Source organism: Oryzias latipes, chromosome 5, assembly GCF_002234675.1.
Source record: "Oryzias latipes chromosome 5, ASM223467v1".
NCBI classification, from domain to species: domain Eukaryota; kingdom Metazoa; phylum Chordata; class Actinopteri; order Beloniformes; family Adrianichthyidae; genus Oryzias; species Oryzias latipes.
The window spans coordinates 17,620,787-17,631,190 of record NC_019863.2 but is presented as its reverse complement, the minus strand read 5'-3'; the positions used below and the strand labels follow the sequence as shown (position 1 = coordinate 17,631,190).

The window sequence follows — 10,404 nt, the reverse complement described above, 5'->3', positions numbered from 1 at the left end:
TTGGTGGCATTAAAAATATAAGGTACAAACATTCTAGTAAAACATTTCTAGCTATTGGAATATGTGCAATAAAATGTGTTTGAAAAAATCAATATGACACATGATGTGAACTTATTAGGAATGTGGGCGTGGTTAACAAAAAACTTCTGTTGCCAAGGGAATCCTAAAATTTACTCTAAACTTAAAAAGACCTGTTCGTCACCTTCAGGAGACCAACAAATAAAATGGTTGCTATGGAAAAAGAACTAACAGAAAAGCAGAATTTTGGAAAACGTTTTTTTTTAAGAATTTGTCATGTGAAACTCTTACCAGGGCGGCAGGGAAGGGGAGAGTGAGGGATGTGTAGCACCGCTCAGCCATTGCAGGCTGGTCAAAAGAGGATGGTAAGGAATGGTGGTAACTGTAGACAGTGCTTCAATTATCATTACTATTTGTTTTGTTTGTTTCTGTGTGGTTTGGTGCTGAATATTTGACCTTTTCTGTGTTACCCCCCCCCCCCCCCCTCCTTTTTTTTGGTCCATGACAAGTGGGACAGGCTCCAGCCCTCCCATGACCTTGAACAGGATAAGTGAGTGTAGAAAATGGATAGATGGATGTCAGGATTTGCTGTCTCCTTAATATAATAATCCTCTCTGATAGAACTGCAAAGGAGAGGGCACATGTACACTGTGTAAAGTGCTGAAGTGTCGACGTCTGTACTAAGCTGCTGGATAAGGAAGTTGATCTCACATAGATCAAACAATTTATCAGAGACAGATCGCTGAATTCCCAAGTGAGTTGCCCAGTCTGCCAGCACCCTCCCCCTTTTCTTTGCTTCAAAAGTCAGTATTGCGAACGCTGCGTTTAAAAACTCCACAAACGCATTAAAATTCAAACCTGTTCCAGAAGGTGACTTCAGTCGTTCTTTTGTTATGATATTTGATTTCCCACAACAATAAGGCAGCTTTAGCGAGAATGAGGTATTAGTGGATTCAAAAAAAAGTGAGAGAAATTATGAGGGAATATGAGCTCGTGCCAACTCCGCCTCCAGTGAAATGATGTCCTAATCCTGGAGTGTTTTAGGGGATAAGCCCCGGTGTTGGCTCTCACAGACAATTCTTTCAAGCTTGATTTCATCAACTTCTCAGTGAAGTGCCCCCATCCAATGCTCTCCCCCTTTTGTTGTGCTGTGGCTTGTGTCATCTTCCAATTTATCGCGCTGTGAGCGGGCACTTTTTATCATGAAAGGCTTTTTCCTGCCTTTTCCACTCTTGGCTGCAGCCGTTGTTCCTTTTCTTCCCTGTTCTGCTCTGTTAGCTGCCGCTCAGGTCTTCTGGCATGATCACGGCACAATGTGGTCACAAGACCGACCTCACTTAATTCTAACCTCCTGAACCTGCCTCTTTCGACTCCCATAGTAGAGGTTTGAACTTGACAGACGCCTCTTAGTCTTGCAAGCGTGCGTCGATTCTAAAAGTTAGTCATGAAAGCAAAACAAAGTTAGGAAACTATAGCAGTCCTCTACAAGCAAATGTGCATGACTCTTATTTGCATAAATGTAATTTACTGTAATGAATTTAATAGTTAACCGCTGATCCTGAAACACTTAAAACGTCAAGCCGAATCAGCAAACGACAGTATAAAGAAATGCACTACTTAACAGCAAACAGACAACAAAATACTTATTAACAAGAAAATTGCTTTGAAGGAGCAGCCATGGATTACATTTTGCTCAACTGTGTAGCAATCAGTCGCAGCCTAATACAACCCCACCTAACACACCCCTTGTTATACCCCATTTAAACCCACCCAAAAAGGTAGAATTACCAGCGTCTTAAGGACCTCTCAGGAGTGATGAATATTCATGGTTCCCTGGTAATGTCCATTTGTTTAATCAGCAGAGATGGGATCGGAGATGGATCCGGGTTAATTATTGAGAGCTGTTTTAATTGTGTTCTCCTTTACTACAATGGCGGAACATTAGTAAGAGTCCCTCTCTTGTGTATGTGGAGCTGCATTTGTGTGTAAATTGGTTTCTACAACTGATTTGGAGACTGAATTGCTGGATGTTTTTGTTGCTTTTCCGCCTGTACCGGATGAGACAACAAAGGCAAGCCTGAGCGGGTTCAGGGGTCTGAGTGCGGTCTGCAGAGATGCCTGCAGAAGTGAAGATAGTGGAGAACATGCTCCTAATTCTTCCAGAGGTCTCACCCTCTTAACCCTCCATTGTTCTGAAGGCTTCAGCATTTCGTTTAGAGTGCTGGATTCCCTACAGTGGGACATCAAGTCCACTTCAAACAGCTGCCGATATTGGGGGGGCTTTACTGTATGTTTTTCTGCAACGTTGGACGAGTCAAGAGGAAACAACTGTTCAAAATGTCTATGCATATTTACATAATGACTTTTTGCAGTGTAATAGAAAAGTAACAGGTAAAAATATTTAAAAATTGACAGGAAGTTAAAGAAAGTATGACCATAATTTGAATTAAGATCAAGATCACTTTACCCTTCATTTTATTAACGGGGCTTTTCCTGATGTGTTAAAAAAAATAAAAACGAAAAAGATATAAGGAAAGTCATCACAAATCTATGAAAATTAATGTTACAACTATAGTGCAGTATGACTTTTCTGACTTTTTCTTTCAAAAGATTACCCAGAGGATTTTATACTGGGGGCTGCACAGTGGCGCAGTGGTTAGCGCCTTGACCTCACAGCGAGAAGGGCCTGGTTTTCTCTGGGCACCCTGGCTTCCCCCCACAGTCCAAAAAATGCTTCATAGGTTGATTGATCACTCTAAATTGTCCCTAGGTGTGACTGTGAGTGCGTATGTATGGGAGAGTGATAGTGTGGCCCTGCAACAGACCGGCAACCTGTCCGGGGTGTACTTCGCCTTTAGACTATAGCCTGGTAAGGCCCTGGCAGCTCTGTGACCCTGAAAGGGGAAAAGCAAGTTAAGAAAATGGATGGATCGATTTTACCCTGGAAATGTAACCTGTTATCACAACTTCCATATACTGGACTGTATAATGCACTTTAAAAATAAAACTACTGCAAAGGCAAATACAAATAAATCTAAGTAAATAGATACTGAAGATAACCTGGATCTGAGTTGGACTGTTCGGTTATCTACCAACATGATCTTATTTAAAGGAAGCATTAAAGAAGTTTGGCTAAACTAAATCTCTAGGTTTGAAAATGTAAGGAGGATGTTAAAATGATGTAAATGTATGTATCTGTTTTGATGAACCACATCCAGTGGATAAAAACAGCAAAAGAAAACAGATGATTTCCAGGAATTATGCAGTTCAATCCCAAACGTGGTCCAGATTAGACAGAGGACAAGACATAATTTTCAGGCTTCTGAATGAATGCAAAGTTAAATTTAATAGAAAACCAACAATTTAGCACTGGGTGAAAGAATTGGCTGGCCCTAAATACAGCTGATGGTGATGGGAGACCTGATGGGTGACGGGCGAATTGTCCAGAGTGAACCTGCCTTTGTCTGGCAGGTTTAGGGCTTCCTGTTCGTTGAAGGTGTGACTTGTAGAGGTAGATCTAGACAGGAACAACCAGCTGTCCACCCAACTCCTGGACAAAGACTTGCCCTTGGCATTGCACGTTCAAGCAACCACTTTAAATGAAAAATCTATGGAAGGGCTCATACACAGGGGCAGAGCTACAGGGTGGCAAGGGGAGGCAGCTGCCACCCCAGCAAAAAACTTTGACCCCATATGCCACCCAAATGTTTAACCCTTGTGCTATCCTAGGCACTTAACATTGGGAGTTGGGTCATCTAGACCCACTAGACAGTGCGCTGAACCTTTTTCTTCAATGATTTGGGATCTTCATTGGTGTCCACGGGTTACATGAAATCTTTCCACCTTTATTCACCTTTGTCATGGTAGGGAGAACATGTCAAAGTAAGGGTGGGGTCATCTAAGATAGCACAAGGGTTAAGTCAACATTGACAAAGACCCCTTGATGCCAACAGGGACGTTCTCGCCTCAAAATAGTTTGGTTCAAAATGCCATCTGTAAATCTTCACTCGATTTACATTAAAACCCTAGGAACCTTTTTCAAGCATTAGTGTCTTGTAGGAAGGGTCAGAGACGACGCACTATCCCGTTGTTGTTTACAAAGACCAGCCCACGCTGGAGCTTTTTTTTCAGCTGACAATTTCACAAAATGTTCCAATCAATGTAAGTTTCGCAAAAGTGAAAATATTGAAAATATTTTAAATCTTATATATAAATGATTATGTATCTCACCATAACATTAAGCAGTAAAGTAGTTATGAACAATAATTTTTAAAGATTTGAGATGATTTGGGTTTGGCAAGCTGCAGGTTACCAAGAAAACGGCCCGTTGTAAATACGGCATCGCATCTAAGCAGCATTTAACACTTCCACAGAGTATTTATAGTCATTTTAGAAATGTTTTGGTGGGATAAATGTGATTTCTGTCCATTATTGTTCTTCAGGTCTGGTCTAAAAATGAACGATGCTTCAGTCCATCACATAGACCGTGGCGCAGCGCTCCACCATAGGTTAGTAAGACAGTTGTCTCCGTGACTGTGGAGAACATGATGAAGAATTCCCTCCGTGACCAGTAAGTGATTACAAAATAATTTTGTGCAGAGATTCACCTTGTTGTGATCATTATAAATGTAACTGTGTAAACACATTAAATAGATGAAAAGGCTGTTCTTTTTCTAATTTTTTTTTTCTTCAAAACTAGGTGATCAGAAGACTGATGAGACGGATCATAAACATCAAAGCCCACTAGTGCTGAAGCTGCAGGACAGAAACCAGCAGCTATGCCAATCCGCTGAACGGCAGTTTGAGAGGAAGAACCGCTGAGGTACCGCCAAATCCATTCCTGCACAGGAAGTCTACACAGATGCTGAGGGGCACTGACCAGTGGTGGTAAATGAGCGTAAATGATTTTCACAGTAAAAGAGCCAAACTAGCATGTGGACTGGAGAGAGCAACATTCATCTTTGCTCACACAAAAACAGCAACTGCTTTACTGTATTTCACAATTAAACTCAAGCAATGCACACTTTATGTATTTATTGTACAAAAACACTGAGTAAAAGTAAAGCTAGATAAAGCTGGAGTAAAAATACTGGAAATAAATGTGTTGCCTGGAAGAAAAAGCCTGGTGAAAGAATTGCGAAATTCTTCAAACTGCAGGTGGTGGACATGTGCTAGTATCTGGTAGCGACAGTCCAGTGTCAATACCATGGGCTAAACATGCTTCACATGCTCGGTGTGAATGCAGCTTGAGAGAGATGATGAAACACAAAAAGAAGATGAGGTGGAGAAAAAGGGCCGCAGGTAAACCAACAGAAATGTTCTACATTTAAAATGTATGTAGAGACGGATTCCATTCTAAAGAAACAGTAAATCCAACACTTTTAGTGAAAAGTCTCTTGAATACTTTCATTTTGATTTTATGAGACACCAAAGCAGCCCAGCAGAAATAAAAGTTAACACGAAGAGGTCAGTAATTAAAAAAAAAAGTAAAAAGAATTTTACTCAGAAAATAATCTGCTGTGAGTTTTCCAGTTTAAAAAAAAACAAAAAACTTAAGCTTTAAATAAATTATTAAACAATAAATATTCTAACTATTGGTAACATCTGATTTTGCTGCCAAACCCTAACCCTATTTCATACATGTATGTATAACAGTCGTAATAGAAATGTTCTTATTTATTATAAAAAATAAGTGAAATAAAAAATAAAAAAAATCTAAAAAAAATCTGAAACATTTTCATACTTCCATCCACTTGGATCCACCACGAGTATAACATGTTTGGGGTTGAATGACAGTGTGGTGCAAATGTGGGAGCTGATGGTTTGCAGCCAAATGGCTGCCAAGGACTTAGGTTACATTGTCTAAAGGGGAAAAAAAAACATAAAGATGGAACAGCAAGCTGAAGCAGCAGACATCACAAACATTTGGGTTTGTTTACAAGGTGCAAGCTCTTTGGTTTGCAAACTAAAATTCATTTCAAAACAAATATTGAGAGCAAGACACAGTTAAAAGAGTAATATCTAGTTTATTATCTTAGTTTCTGTGTCTTGTCTTTTCTGTTGCACAGGTGCAGGAACTTGGAGGAGATGTTAGGGTCGCCTTCCCTTAGTTCTGTCACACAACACTTTCAAACTGATTCCTTTTCAAGAGTGACACCCTTTTTGTCCCTGCATTTGTTTTACCAGGCCAAGGTTTTGTGAGGTCACATCCTGTGAAACGGGCTTCCACCAAACAGGTATACAGCTCAGATCAGCTTTGTAGAAAATGTCCACACCCAAAATACATTTAGAATCATACATACAAGCTTTCAAATCTTGAAAAACGGTAGTGTAACTACTGCAATTTGTATAAAAACAAGTACAATCCATCCATTTAACTTCTTTCACTCTTCCATGACCGAGTCCCGGGGGCAGCAGTCTGACTCTCCAGCGTGTTCTGGGTCTTCCCTGGGGCCTCCGCCGAATGAGACATGCTAAGGGCACCTCCGCTGGGAGGCATCCAAGAGGCATCTGAACCAGATGCCTGACCCACCTCAACAGGCTCCCCTTGATGTGGAGTGGCTCTACTTCGAGCTCTCTCACAGTGACTGAGCTCTTCACCTTATCTCTAAAGGAGCGCCCAGCCACCATACGGAGGAAGCTCATCATCCGCTTGTATTCAGGACCTCGTTCTTTCGGTCATTAGGTGAGAACTTGAACACAGATCAACCGGTAAGTTTAGAACTTTGTTATCTGACTCAGCTGTCTATTCACTACAATGGACCGGCACAGCGTCCGCATCAATCTCCCTGTCGATCTTACATCCGGATTCCTTCCCTCGTGAATAAGACCCCAAGACACTTAAACTCCTCCACCTGGGGCAGGAGCATCACCCAGAGAGGGCCAACTACCTTTCTCTGGTCAAGAACCATGACCTCAAAAAAGCGTGCTGACCCTCATCCCAGCCACTTCACACTCGGCTGCAAACCTCCCCAATGCATGCTGGAGGTCCTGGGTTGATGAAACCAACAGGACACCATCATCTAAAAAGAGCAGAGAGGAAATACTGTAGTCCTCAAACCAAACAAACACCTATTGTTATTAGCTATAAAAGAACTCTAAAGAAATTGTTTGTTTGAAAAAACTTTTGAACCATCCATTTAAAAATTATTGCTATTTTTGCATTTTAACAACATTATTAACTTATACTGTGGGGATTGTGTTTTGCCCCCAAGCAAATTAAACTATCATCTAACAATGAAGACAACAATTGTGTTTGGCTGGCCGACAAAAGAGGAAACATCTCCTCCTGCAGCTCACTAGGGCTTAACTTAAGTGCCTCATCCGACATCATTGTGGGTCACCAGTGACAGAAATGTAAGGGGGTGATAAATAGGGCCATTTTAGAGGGGTGACGAGAAGTATAAGCTCCTTCAAACAGGGATCAGGTGGTAAACAGGATAAGGAGTGGCTAGGTTCATGAAAAGTACCTCAAACCGTGGATCCTCCAGACGCTCACTTTTATGACAAGGGTTGCTTTCCTTCGTCTTTCTTCACAGACTCGCTGGCTCTTCCTCAAGGGGCATCAATCACGGCGCCTCTCATCGCCACAAACCATTCAAGTTGCCTGCCCCGTGCCCTAAAAAAGAATGGCCTGTCATTTCTATGGTTAAATTCAATCCCATCCACTTGAACATGCATCGACAGGGACCCGTCGGGACGAGAGCGTCATTCATCACAGCACAGCTGCTGTTGTTGCTGTGCATAGCGGTTTACTTGTGTGTGCATGGCAGAAGCCCAGATTTGTCTTGGAGACGCCAGGGAAAGATGATAGGAGAGCAACGTGATCGGCAAAGCAATAGAGCATTTAAGGTTGCATCAGACAGCATGAGATTATGATTTTTTCCCCTTTTGTTCTGTCTCAGAGGCAAGAGCAGAGCACAGCTGTAGCCGTCCTTCACTAAAGCCTCCTCCCTCCATTCTCCCTTCACACAGCTTCAGTGCTGGTATTTTCAGGGTCACAATGGATTCCTGGAAAATAAACTGTATCAGGTCTCATTTCTGTACATTTCCACATATCTCTGCGTGTTTTATTTCCTTGTATTAGTCATAAAAACAAATCTCACAGTGGATTTCTTGCATTACCTTTTAAGAAAATTATTAGTAAAATAATCCAAACTGTTACCCCACTAGAGTTACGCTGCCAGGTATACTGCATTATAGATTATGATGGTGGTAGGTGGAAGAAAGAATATTCTAACTTAAAGACATTGATTTAATAGAGTAACATTGCATTAGTATTGTTTTTTTACTGTTTGTACCACAAAAAAACCATCAAACTGAAATGTGTCAGCAGTGTTTTGTCCTTTGTAGCTCTGGAGTAGTAAATAAAATATTCAAACTGTACTGTTGTTTTGGTCTTTCAAGGCTTATATCCAGCTTTTAATCAAATTTGTCCTTTGCATTTTTGGGCCTATTCCTGAAAAATTGTGAACACTTTTTATGAAACCTTTTCCAGTTGTCACAGTTGCAGTAACTAATGTTTCATACAACAAATGGAGTTTTACTATTATTTGCCTTAAATTTTAAACATTCCTTTAACTTATGAACATAAGTTGACCAATAAATCCATTAAATACATTTAATAAATCGGCAAGGCGTTTGGTATTTTCAGGCATATCTGTATCAGCCTAATTTAAGCGATTCAATAAGCCTTTAAGAGGTCAAATTAAAATGTGATTGTTTTGGTTCAAATACAGCAATGCCACTCCTAATTGGCCCTAATTGTTCTGTCTACTGTGCCATCTGATTGGTTACAAAGACCATACAGGCTAGAACCAACCCAAGCTGCATGAGCAAAGGCAAGCGGGTCAGAAGTAGGGTCCTCACACAGGTTTTTAGCAGGGAAAAGCCACAGAAAGAAGCCCAACATCAATTGTTGAAGACATGTAAACACCCTAAAATCTCCAGAAATTGTACGAAAATTTCCAGTCGTCTACACCTCACACCTACTAGTAGCATTTAAATAAAGTTAAGTGTTGGAATTTGCGTTTATAAAAATGTTGTTGCCAATATTTTTTTCTTTTACTGCAAATGAATACTGATTGACAAACATTGATTATCAACCTCCTTCACTAAAAGTAATAAGTGGTATTGAACAAGTGAATTGGTAGATCACTACCTTTGAATGGCACATCTTTTAAAACGTACAACCGATAAAGCTTTCACACTGGGTTCTAACTCTACATCAGTTATTCTTCTCAGATGTCGTGGGGAAAATGTGTCTATTGGTGATGACGGAAGAAGGCACTTGATATTTGATTATAAAAGGACGAATAGAAAGTTTTCTGCTTTGTGTTTTTTTTTTATTAAGTGTCAGTTGTGGTGTGCAAGCTGGATCACTTCCAAACTATGCAAGCACGCCAGTTTGACTTGCTTGTGAGTGGCTTAAAGTAATGAGGCGGCCCAAAACACTGACATAATATTATGCAGCAATTTCATATTTCAGGTGGGGCAGCAGTGGCTCAGGCGGTTGAGCAGGTCGGCGAATGATCGGAGGATCGGCGGCTCGATCCCCACTCCTCCCAGCAAATCATTTTTGTGTCTTTGGGCAAGACACAAACCTGACACTAGCTGCCTCTAGTGTTGCTCCACCGGTGTGTGAATGCGTATGAATGTTCCGATGATGGTCAGAGTGGCCAAAGGCGCGCACTGACAGCCATGCTTCTGTCAGTCTGCCCCAGGGCAGCTGTGGCTTCATCAGTAGCTAACCATCACCAAGTATGAACGAGGAGTGAATGAATAATGGACACATTGTAAGCGCTTTGAGTGTCTGAAAAAACGCAGATATATCTAATCCATTATTATTATAATTGTAATTATAATTATTATGTCTTTTTGGCGTGTACTTGGCATTTACTTGCATGGCGCTTTACTACTTTGTTTTAAGGCCCGGAGCACTTGACAGTCACAGTCCCATTCACCCATGCAAACAGATTCACACACTGATGGCAGCCCCACTGCCATACACTGGTGCCAACCTGTATACCTTCAGCCACAGCCAATCACCTTTCACTGATTTGCACAGGTGGTTTGGCAGAGATTTTCACGCCGGATGCCCTTCCTGACACGACCCTGTATTGTATCCAAGCTAGGGACTGGCACAGGAGGACTCAGACTTGTAACTTCCATGATTCTTATAAATACTTCCTGATACGCTAACCACACGCATGAAAATTGGTACATTCTATTTTCTAATAAGGAATAAAACGAAAGCAATCCGAATCAGGACTGAGGTGAATATTTCACCCAACTGTTACTGAGAATTTGATCAGAACTTGTGCAGTAAATACACGTAAAAGAACATTGTTGCCAAGTTGTGTTATTATAAAATGTAATTTTTTTTTG

At 41.0% G+C, this 10,404-nt stretch overlaps 1 long non-coding RNA gene across 1 annotated transcript; it reads left to right on the top strand.

The window, feature by feature from the left end:
• Positions 1–302: 302 nt before the first annotated feature.
• Positions 303–8,430, top strand: LOC110015135. The gene is made up of 3 exons (XR_002290244.2): positions 303–383; positions 4,461–4,588; positions 4,718–8,430. It is a non-coding gene; the product is annotated as an uncharacterized LOC110015135 (long non-coding RNA).
• The last annotated feature ends 1,974 nt before the right edge of the window (positions 8,431–10,404 follow it).